We start from the raw sequence: 12,151 nt of genomic DNA, 5'->3' as shown, positions 1-12,151 counted from the left end.
CTGCTTCTCTGGCACCTCTGGCTCTGGTTGCTGCAGCTCTCCTCCCAGGGCAAGTCTGCTGTCTCTGGGCTGTGCCTCTGGCCTTCAGGCTGCAGCTCTGCTCCCAGGGCAGGGTCTGCTCTCTCTGGGCTGCTTTTCTGGTCCCTCTGGATCTGGCACAGCTCTGCTCCCCAGCTTAGTTGGGCCCCGGCTTTCTCCTTAGCTCGGCCCCACTCTGTCTGATCCAGGCAAATCCAGCTCATACGGAGGACGGGACCTCCCTGGCCTCCTGACTCTCTGATTAGCCTGCCTGCCCTCTCATTCAGGCTGACCTAGAGCATTGGCCTCTCCCCATTGTTCCTGGGGACTTTCAGTCTCAGGGTCCTGATTTCCCATAGACCCTTCCCCTTTTAGTACTGGGAGCTAGCCAACCAAAACACCCCCATGAATGTTAGCAAGGGGGCAACAGTCCCCTTACATATATATGTGCACTGTTCGTAACTCTGTCTGCAAGCTACTATTTACAGTAGTTTGTTAGGGAAATACCAGGAAAGTTATTTTTCAGATATTTCAGTGTATTTCTCAGAAGACTGACAAAAGAGGATAACTTGATTGATACCTGCTCTGCTCTTCACTATCATTGCATTCTCCTTCCTGGAAAATCTGACACAAGTATTCCATAAGCCTTAGCTTGTCAGGAAATTAGAACAGCACCCATCTTTATTTATTTAATGTGTGTGCACATTTATACATTCCTGCAGCTGCTCAATCAGACTTCCTGGCATATTGAAAGGTACATTCTAGGAATGTTTGGTTAGATTGTTTTCTTTCCTCTTGCATGTCTCAATGAAGTGTTTTGTTCCTTGCTGAGTGACTAAAGTAGATACAGATTTTGAAAGCCTCTGCCAGGAAATAAATCTTTAGTAGCTCTAAACAAAAACAGTCACGAGCTGCAAACTATGTCAGATTTGCTACCTCAATCACCACCAGCTCCAATGTGTAGTTATGATAAAACAGAATAAAACCTTGTCAGGTAAAGTTAAATTCAGCTTGTTTTTTGGAGAGTGGGGAGGGAAGGGCAGCTCCCATGGAAACCTGAGATAGATTCAGCAGTGACAAACAGTAGTGTAAGCTGATCAGCAGACAGGTGTAAGTGGCAGAGAAGCATAAGATGTAAGAATTTGGCAGTCAGTAAAAAGAACAATACATATGAAGGGACTATAAGGAGAGCATTGAACAGAAAAAGCCATTAGCAGGAGGGTTTAGGGCAAGACGGTGAGATCCTGCCTTATCTTAAATCTTCCTATAAATTACTTTTCCTGTTACAATCCTTTCTCCCACCCCCAAATTAGGCACAAATTAGTGTAAGCTGTACCAAAGTCACTTTCTGAGCAATTTACATAACCACTTTGGTCACTGCTGAATTTAGTTCATTGGGTTTATCTTTACACAGTCATGGAGCTGTAATATTCCACCTATACTGCAAGGTATTTCCTGCTCTGCAGGGAGAATTCCATTGAAAAACACTGAATTCCAGTAAAAAAGGCAATCTTCCTTCAGGGCAGGGTAGGATTCGAAAGTTCTGAGTCTGTACTTTAGCGTGCTGTGTAATCTTGGTTAAACTCAGAGGTGCAAAGTGCAAGTTTTTTCTGTAAGTCACTGCCAGCAGTGACTGAAATACCGATAGTTTGAGCTTGTTTTGGCATGACACCCAGTAAGCTCTGACATATATCTAGTAAAGGATTTGTCTCCAGACTAGTTTTATTGAGTTGAACAGAGTTTAACAGATGTGGCGCAGGGCGGAGGAGATCTGGTACAATACAGTCTGATCTATTACAGGAATCGGCAACCTTTGGCATGCGGCCTGTCAGGGAAATCTGCTGGCGGGCTGGGACCGTTTGTTTATCTGCAGCATCTGCAGGGATCAATCATGTCTACCCACACTGAGGTTCCTAGCACCAGCAACTAACTGGCACTAACTTTTCACAATTGTTATGCTCAGGGATATAAAAACACCACACTGCATGGATCATATCCAGGGAAGAAGACAGGAAAACAGGCTGTCTGTGTCTATCCCACTCCTATATATGGGCACAGAGCAGGGGATAATCTGATCCTTATTCTATAGGCCCTCTAGCTACTGCCATTGGAGCAGTGTCAATCTCTTTGAAAGCTGTGTGGTCCTATTTTCAACAGATCTGTATTTATTCTTTGGTCAGGGTTGACAGTGGGGGTACATTTGCTAGGTCTTCACTTAGCATCTGAGGGATATAAGGCAAGCAGTTCCTGAGCCTGGAAGGGCTTATTAGCCAGAATTCAAATCCCTGTCAAACTGTTCACTACAGTTTTATTTGTTACTTGAACAACAAATTACACAGAGGGTTAAGAAACTCAGGTAACCTGGCTGGCACCTGACCAAAAGGACCAATAAAGGGACAAGATACTTTCAAATATAACAGCAGGGGGAGGGGGGAGAAGAAGGCTTTGGTCTGTCTGTTCTGTGTGCTTGACGGAGAGAGATCAAGACAGCAATTAGCTATATGTAGCATGAAACAAAAGAGCCTTTATAAACTTCTGAATGCCATACAGAGAGGACCTCTGTTCCGTCAGTGCTGTACAGGAATCTCCTGTTAGATAAATAATGGCTCTCATGCTACCATGAAGGCTGTATCTGCGTTTCTTCTATTTAAACCCATTTCGGGGAGATTTACATAAAATCTGACCGATTTATAAATTGCTCTGGGTGGAAACTCAGTTAATCCTCTTTGATCAAGGAGACAAATTGTTTTGTTTTTTATTTAATGAACTGCCCGAAGCTATATTGCTTATTAAATAGGTGAGAAAAAGTGATACTGATATGCTGCACCATGTAGCAGGCATATAAATTTGGAACACTGGTGCATACAAGGAACTGCAGATCTGAACAAAGCAGGAAGAGGGGTAAACCAATTAGCATCTTTCTTTTTTTCTTGCTAGAGTAAGGCATCAAATGGGAATCTCACATTTGGAAGCAGTTCTGAACTCTGTTACAACTGCTAGATAGAGGAAGTCTTGCAGAAGTTGGGAGGGACCAGCTAAGGCACAGCCAGTGAAGAGTCTGTATGGTGATCATGAATAAAGTCCTACGGGTTTGGGTAGAGGAAAATGGTACCACAGCATACAGAGAAGGGCAAAATGAATACCTGAGATAACTAAAATATCACCTTGAATAACTAAAATATCACACCCCCTGAATTCATCAGAGACACCTTGGGAAAATTCCCGTTGGTTGAGCAACTGGTTAAAGAACCACCAACACTTGGATGGCAAGAGTATCTTCATCTCAAATATCAAGAGTTAAAAAAAGATGCTCTTGGAAATGCCTGAGAAATACAACACAAAGCACCTCCTTTTGCCACTCATGAGACATGCTGGAGAATTTCACAATTAGTAGATTTTTAGGATCAAAGAATGTAGGCTTAAAGGGTGGGGGGAGAATACCCTGGAAAATAGCAACTCTGGTTACTAACTGAATGAGCTTCCAGTGTAATGCTGTGGTTGAAAGGGCTAATGTGATCCATGGATATATAAAGAGGGGAATATCAAGTAGGAGTAAGGTGGTTATATTTCCTCAGTATATGGCACTGGTGACACCATGACTGGAATAGTGTTCTAGTTCTGGCGTGTTCACACTTCAAAAGAGATACTGAAAAATTCAAAAGGTTCCAAAGAAAGAGCTACAATAATCTGAGGATGGAAAACATGACTTCTAGTGAGAGACTTATGGAGGTGAATCTATTTGTCAATAGGAAGGTTAAGAAGTGACTATATCATGATCTATAAGTACCTACAAGAAAGGGGAGAAGATATGTGATAGCAGAGGACTCTTAGTATAATAAAGGAATAACAAGATCAAATCACTGGAAGTTGAAGCTAGATAAATCCAAATGGAAAATAAGGCTGTCATAAATATAAAGGGAACAGAAACAACCTTCCTGTATATAGTACGATAAAATCCCTCCTGGCCAGAGGCACAATATCCTTTTACCTGTACAGGGTTAAGAAACTCGGGTAACCTGGCTGGCACCTGACCAAAAGGACCAATAAAGGGACAAGATACTTTCAAATATAACGGCGGGGGGAGAAGAAGGCTTTGGTCTGTCTGTTCTGTGTGCTTGACGGAGAGAGATCAAGACAGCAAGCAATCCAACTCCATTAGAATTAGTAAGTACTAGCATGGAAAGGTGTTAGTATACTTTTGTTTTAGCTTGTGATTTTCTCTGTGCTGAGAGGAAGGTGTATTCCTGGTTTTCTTTTTGTAACTTTAAAGTTTTTGCCCAGAGGGAAATCCTCTGTATTTTAAATCTGACTGCCCTGTGAGATTAGCTTCCCTTCTAATTTTACAGAGGTGCTTCTTTTACCTTTTTTCTTTCTAATAAAGTTCTGTTTCTTTTAAGAGCCTGACTGATTTCTCTATTGTCCTAAGATCCAGGGGTTTGGGTCTGTGATCACTCTGTAACCAATTGGTTAAGATATTATTCTCAAGCCTCCCCAGGAAAGGGGGTGTAAGGACTTGGGGGGATATTTTGGGGGAATAGGAACTCCAAGTGGTCCTTTCCCTGACTCTTTGTTAAATCACTTGGGGGTGGCAGCATACCCTCCAAGGGCAAAGAGTTTGTGCCTTGGGGAAGTTTTACCCTAAACTGGTAGAAATAAGCTTAGGGGGTCTTTCATGCGGGTCCCCACATCTGTACCCTAGAGTTCAGAGTGGGGAGGGAACACTGACAAAGGCACATACATTTTACAGTAAGGATATATAACCACTGAAACAATTTACAAAGCTTTAGTGGAGACACCATCATTGGAAGTCTTTAAAACATGACAGGATGTCTTCGAAAATATATTTTTTAGTTCAACAACAAGTTATTGGGCCTGATGCTGCAATTACTAAGTGAAATTCTATTGCCAGTCTTATACAGGAGGAGGTCAGACTAGATAAGCATAATGGTACCTTCTGGCCATAAAATATATGAGACATAGCTAGGCTTGTAAGGATTAGATTTTTATGAGTAAATGTTGGTAAACGTCAATTGCACTGTATACACACAAACACACTGAAAAGTACTTCCATTAATGATTTACAGATAGGCAAAATAAGAAAAATGCTGTTTGAGAATGTATTGGAGTTTAATTTAAGGATATTTAGTCTGTATATTTTGACATGTGATGTTGACAATTTATGTTTCAATTATTATAAAGCTTTAATTTGTTTGATCTGAATGTCCACTGTCATTAAATAGTTATCTGAGACCCCCAACTTCAACTGTGAAAATTTGGAATAGATAAAAATGGGAAAAAAATGCTTAAAATCTACATTGATATTATCTGTTGAAATTATAAAAAAATAAAAATCAAATTCTGCTTAGATTAAACAGACATTTAAAGAACTATTTGCTTCTGCCATAGCTCCTTATGCCACTGTATTGACTCTTTTCCTCATTGCCTATAGGACAACAGTTTTTTGTTTCTAAATATACAAACAGTCCAGTGTGTTATTCTGCACTGACATTACATGCACTGATGGTAGTCTTTCAAGAATGTTTTTCTCAATAAGGAAGGAAGAAAAAAAATATTGAAAGAAACAAATCAGACAGCTACAGACATTCTGAATAACATGAACTATGGGAAATCCTGAATAACATGAACTATGGGAAATCCTGCACTGCAGCTAATAAAAAATTAGGGATGGGCCGAAGATCAGGCAGTAATTTTTTCCTGAGTTCAGGGGTGTTTGAATTGAGTCGTCTCTTTAAAATAATAATTTTTAAAACTTACACTTACATACCACCTTTTTTCTGAAGACCTCAATGTACTTTACAAGGAAAAGTAAACATGATTACCTCTATTTTATAGATGGGGAAACTGATGCAGTTCAAATTTGACAGTGGCCCTTGCACAACAATGGATGATGCAGCAATTTAAAGTGTGGTTCTGTTCTGAAAAGTGGCTATGTAAAAATGGTACTTTCTTACTTAATAGTTTTGCTTTTTATTCATTAGCCCTGCAGAGCCACAGAAAAATATTGGGGGAGGGAGAAAGAGAGCAAGTCAGGGGGAGATTCCTCCTTTGGCACATTCAACAGAATTTTTACTGAGTTCTAATCAGTGATACCTCTGCAAAACCATTTACAGCAACACTGAAGGCCTATTTTTGCCAGCAGAACCTGGATTGTTTGGGATGGTATGTAAGAAGGAGCAGACAGAGTTTGACTTTCTGAGCCATTTGCATATTGGCAGTCAATAAAATGAGAGTACATTTGATGTGAATCAATGAAAGCCAATACAGTTGGAGTCCCACAAAGCCATTTCTAAAGAATCCCTTTTTGGAGCAGAACCACATTTTTACAGGAAACTGCGTTTATTCAGCCAAACCGCAGCAAATTTCACAAGTTCAGAAGCACTATGAAATGTGTATGGATTTGTTTTTTATCTTTAGCTTTAGCATTTGACATTGCTGAACCTGCTAGATGTAATCTCATGGGGACACTGTCATTGTGCAAGTCTGCTGCAAGAGAATGCTTCCAACTGGCTTAAAAATGGTACAAGAGTTGCGATACCATAATAATACCTAGCTCTTACATACAGTGCTTTTCATCAGTAGACCTCAAAGAACTTTACCATAGGGGGCAGTGTCATTATCCTTGTTTTACAGTGGAAAACTGAGGAACAGATTGAAAGGCCACTGGCAGAGCTAGGAACAGAACCCAGGTATGGGGCCAGTGCTCTTGAGTATGGGGCCAGTGCTCTATCTCCTAAGCCACACCGTAATTTAAACAGCCTATTACAAATTAAAATGTTTCCACTGTTAGCTAAAGCCTTATTAATTCAGGTTGGGCTGTCTCACTGTCCGTCTCCAGATACTTCTGCTGTCAGGAAACAGCTGTGAAACCCATAGGCAAGGTGTAGGTGTGATTCTCTACCAGCAAAACCACGTGGGAGAAATTTATCTACTCCTCCCTATGCCCAGAATGGGCTCATAAGCACAGATATTTCATGCCAGCCAAAAATATCCCGCTAATTTTCCAAAACATTTGAATTAGATACGGGGGATTAGATGTGGAGTACAGACCTGGATCAGAAGTTCTGCAGAGCTATGGGGATGTGTCTGGATCAGGGTGAAGATTCACATCCACGTTTAAGAGTTTACCCCTGGGATTTTCAAAGGAAGCCTAAGGGAGTTAGGCATCCAAATAAGTGTCCCAATGACATGCAATGGATTCTGGATGTCTAACACATCAATTATATTTATTACAGTAGTGCTTATGGCCCAACAAGAAAGAGGCCCCATTTTGCTAGGCACTGTATAAACACAGAGCATGAGACAGTCCCTGTTCTCAAGAGCTTACAGTCTAAAATAGACAAGACAGACACAGGCTTGGGGAAAGGGTAGAACGCATGAGCAAAATGAACAAATTTGCCAAGGTGAATCCTAAACATGGCCCTTTTAAAAAACATTCAGTAGACGAGGACAAGATAAGTAAACTGTAATTCATTTGCAGAAGTTGACCTCAGAAGTATATTTACCTTGGACTGGTCTCCTCTGAAACCATTTAAGAGTTAACCGAGTAAAGGGCAAAGCCACTGCATCTGAATCATAAACAGGAATCTTGCACCCTGTAGCAGAATTGCTTCATTACTGTAGACATTATTATAGCGTGTGTTGTTGTTATTGTTTGCTACTACTTAAGTATTACCTAGGCAACCAGAAAGACCTGAATGCCTTACAAAAGGTAAAGGACACAATACTACTGTTCAAATAGTTTCAGCTGTTGTTACACAGGAATATAGAAACTACTGTACTAGATTAGAGCGGTGGTTCATGTAATCTGTTATTCTGTTTCTGACAGTGACTAATACCAGAAGCTTCAGAGGGCTTAGGTCCCAAAACATGAGAGGTTATAGCCCTACTTTTTTTCCCCCCATTGCCTACCTAATGCAACTGTGGATGTTCTCAGTGTCTATACATTTAACCATTCCTTCTTTAAATCCTATGCTCTTGACCTTAATAGGCCTTACAGCAGATGATGCATGGCAAAACTGACGTCTAATTAACATCTAAGAGTAAATTGTTGAACAAATGTTCAACAATGGAAGTTGGTCCAATTTACCTCACTGCCTTGTCTCTCAAAAACAATGGATTAGCACTTTGGGACCTAATGTCTTATTGTATAATCCCTTTGCATGTTTTCTATCATGTCTCCTCTCAATGAGATGTCAGGTCAATGATACACCCACTCAACACAAGACAAAAAGACTATTGACAAGACATTTCAACATGAGGAAAAGTCTCCTAAGTCTTACAGCCTTCATAATAAAAATCAATGTAAACAGAGTGGATTCCACTTATTAGCAACCTCTCGGTTCCCAGCAAAAAGTTTCATTATCTGGAAGTTACCAATAAGTGGAAGGAAGGTTTGCAGGGTAGCAGCCAGGGAAGGAACTGCTAGCACATTCTGAGCTCGCCTCCCAGTGCCAGGGCAGGGAGCTCTCGGAGACTGCAGGGAGAAGTACAGTGCAACCCCAGAACTTCCTTCTCTGGCTGCAGACCTGCAAACTGGCATTGGGCTAAAGCCTTCTGAAAAATTGTTAATAAGCAGCTTGTCTTTTGCCAGTATCTGAGTCCTGTTAACACTGAACTCAATGAGATGGGATCATTTCCTGGCAAAATGTTGCTATCAACCTAAATTGTTGATACTGGGATTACTATTAACCGGCACCCACTTTATATAGTGGGAACTAACTTTGGACTTTTATAGTCAATAGCAAAAGAGGTCATTAAGATATAGAGGGCCAAATTTTATTCTCAGAAAAGTGTACACAACACTTCGGTTATACATGGAAATTCATGCATGAAATTTAGAGCAGAATTTGACCCACAGTGCAAAGAGGCCTCAATCCTGTCTGTGTGTGTGTACCCAAACCATCGTGTGCATGATATTTATGTATTACCATTTATGCACACAACTAACAATTTATCTAAGCAAATCACATTTTAATCTGTGCCTGATTTGTGCATGCTAACAGGCGTGTGTGTGTGCGCGTGCAAATTCTATCATTTTTTATGCACAAGTGCAAATACTGTGCCTATAAAGTTTAATGTCACAAAGAAGACAGTGTTTGAGGGCCTAGAATCTACTTTTACCCTAGTTTTCATAGCTGGATGTGGATGTATACCTTTGAAATGTATTTTCAGCTACAGGGGTGTGGTTAAACTCCTTTGGATACATTCCAATAAACACAACTGGGGGCAGAATGGGGGTGGGGGAAAGGATCTTCAGTAGTCAGTCATTTTGGCACCTTTCCAAATACAGCATTTCCATGCTTTTTTTTTTTTCCACAGCAGTTTTTACATCTTTCCTTGTGTTTATTAAAATCCATTTGTACAGGGAAAAATATGACACTTACATTGGCGAAAAAGAGTGGGTACAGCTAACTTATTTTTTCACTTTTACCAAACAGCAAAAGACAGTGCACAGTAAGCCTCAGACCAGCGAAGATTTGCACTGTGAATAAAGTGCAAATCAAAAGGTCCAAGGGGAAACCCTTTGGGTAATCAAGGATTTGAGTAATGGAAGGTGCCAAATCTGCAGATTTATGAGTGCACAGCCAACAAGTTCTATCATGCAGGAAACTGTCCAGTTTACCCAATGCCACCTGACTTATGGGAAGGAAGACTGAGCACCAGAGAAGGAACTGAGGTGGTGGAGATCTGAGCTGACCTCAGCTCTTCAATTTAAAAGCTGCTGTACATTAAACTTTGTGTGTATGTCAGGGACTAAGCTGGCTAATGGTCTCAAGTGGATAAAAGTTTCAGCCACCACAACTCTCTACTTTCTGGGCTCCCTGCCTTGAAGAAACAGCACTGGACAAGCCACATCCATTTATGAAAGCCCTGTTATCTGACACTGGATTGGGAACATGACTGTGGGGTTCTGGATAACTGAACTTCTGATAATGGTGGATGCACTGTATCAAGAAACACACTTAAGTTAAATATGCTATCTTGTTGGCATAACTCCCACTGTTCAGAGAACACCAGAGGTTTGATAAAGAGAAGCAAAACCAAGTTTATGCAATCATATACCATCACACAAACCACCTGACATACAAACTGTTGTATGCAAAATTAGGCTGGAAATCTCATGACGACAGATTATCTCATGAGATTTTTATCGGTTCCTCTTAATACTGTGGTACTTCCATTTGCGGACATCAGGAAATGCAAAAAAAGAAATCAACCAAAATGTTTCAAATCTCAATAAAAGGTTCAGACTGAAGCAGGAGAAAGGTTTTGATCAGGCCTTATTTTCTATGAACCCTTTCTGATCATCCTAAGTAACAAGTAATGTAATAAGGATGCAGAATTCAATGTATGTTCAGCTTGATTTTCACAGGTGTTGAGCACCTGGGGCTAGTAGGAGATGTTTGCGATAGCCACCTCTGAATCTCACCGCTTAATCCTTATTTCTTTTCTTGAACGAACATACTTAAACGTAACCACACTCAACTTATTTTGAACTTTCAAGAAGTAGCATCTGTTTATTTGATTTTTAGTTTTTGTTAGATTCTCTGAACCCCATGTTCCTTACATGACCCAAAAACAGAAACACCAAAACACAGAGGTTATGCTTGCATTATTCCCAACTTAGCCAAAGCAAGGAGATGCTAGAAATCTTACAAGGAATATTATTTCTAGTCTGACTTCCAAACTGGATGGTTCTCTGTAAGCATCAGATAAACAACCAAATCTTTTCTGTGCTTATTTGAATGAAACCAAACTTCTTACACTTTTGTGGTCCACCCAATTTATACAGCTAATAAGAAAGGAATCCTAAAAGGATGCAGAAAGACCAGGTGGATGGACCAACTTCTGTTGGTGAAAGAGACTAGCTTTTGAGCTACACAGAGCTCTTCTTCAGGTCCAGTTGGTTATGTGTAAGGAAGGCTCCGGGAGACTAATCTCGAAGAATTCTTGATTCCTGGCACAGTAAGTGGATGAAAAACAATGCTGCTTGTTTACACTAAAAGTTATTACATTTTCTCTAGTTTGTATCTTGTTTACACAGACAATTGACTGCAATGGGTGCATAAATGTAACCAAGAGTAGTATCTGATCCTGCGTGATTATATCACATCACTTTTTCTCTGTGAAACATACAGGAATTAACCTGTGTAGGTTAGGTCAAAGTCACAGCACCATGTGTCTGCTCAGCTCCTTTATGTACATCAGTTAGAAATCAGCCCAACAACCCCGCAAAATCCTTTGTTAGTTTAACTAATCTCTTTAGATTCTTATGCATGTGTAAGAAAAAACATTCTGAAAGACTGAAGTCACACCAAATATAACGGGTAATGACATGGACATGGGAAGTTCTGTTTAGTCTTAGACAAAACATTACATTAAGTTGGAGTTCAGGCTAAGAGTACACATCAGTAATTTAAGGGTAACAAAAAATTTACAGGTTTTGTAACCTGGGAAAATTCAGATATTAGGCTGAACTTAAAAGAAATCCAAACATAGAAAGGTGCAAAAATGCACAGGTTAGGCCTTAAAACACCCTTAAATAAGAGACCTTATGACAGTGGAGGCCTGGTACATCTCTTCCCTGCTGTGCCCCTGAAATGACTCCTATGCCAGGGAAGATGGAGGCACCTTTTACAGGAGCTGCTTACACCAGGTTTACATTAGAATAGATTTATGGCCAACCAAAAGAATTCTTTTCTGGTCATTTACAACAAGATCACATTAAACTGACCCTTTCCCTTTCCCTCAGCAATCATTGATTGGAAACAACCATGCAATATGAAAGACTGTTTATTTAAACTCATAATAATATCCTTGAATTTGCTAGGATGTGATTTGACTTGAGCAAAGCCATCCTTTGTTTCACTTGACAGAGGAATGACAATTATTGTGCTCTCCTCACATGCAGACAGTGCCTAAATAAATTGCAAAAACTGTACCCAAAAATCTGATAATACTATTTTGATAGATTAGTAAATTAGTAAATTATTATTGTGCAGGCACAATGATGATTGTGCATTATCAACTGCTTGCTCTGGCACTGCACAGAGTACTTAACAAGGGTGAACTTTACCTCTCTCTGCAGATGACCTGCACAAGGCCAGATGTG

The 12,151-nt window shown here is 40.2% G+C and overlaps 1 protein-coding gene across 13 annotated transcripts in view; it reads right to left on the bottom strand.

Annotated features, from left to right (window-relative positions):
- Positions 1-12,151, bottom strand: part of TNS3 (tensin 3) — a 418,803-nt gene that overhangs the window by 55,876 nt on the left and 350,776 nt on the right. The gene's annotated exons all lie outside the window — the stretch shown is intronic.

Source organism: Lepidochelys kempii, chromosome 2 (genome assembly GCF_965140285.1).
Source record: "Lepidochelys kempii isolate rLepKem1 chromosome 2, rLepKem1.hap1, whole genome shotgun sequence".
NCBI classification, from domain to species: Eukaryota; Metazoa; Chordata; order Testudines; family Cheloniidae; genus Lepidochelys; species Lepidochelys kempii.
Note: the sequence above shows the minus strand (reverse complement) of the source record. Positions and strands in the feature narration are given on the sequence as shown.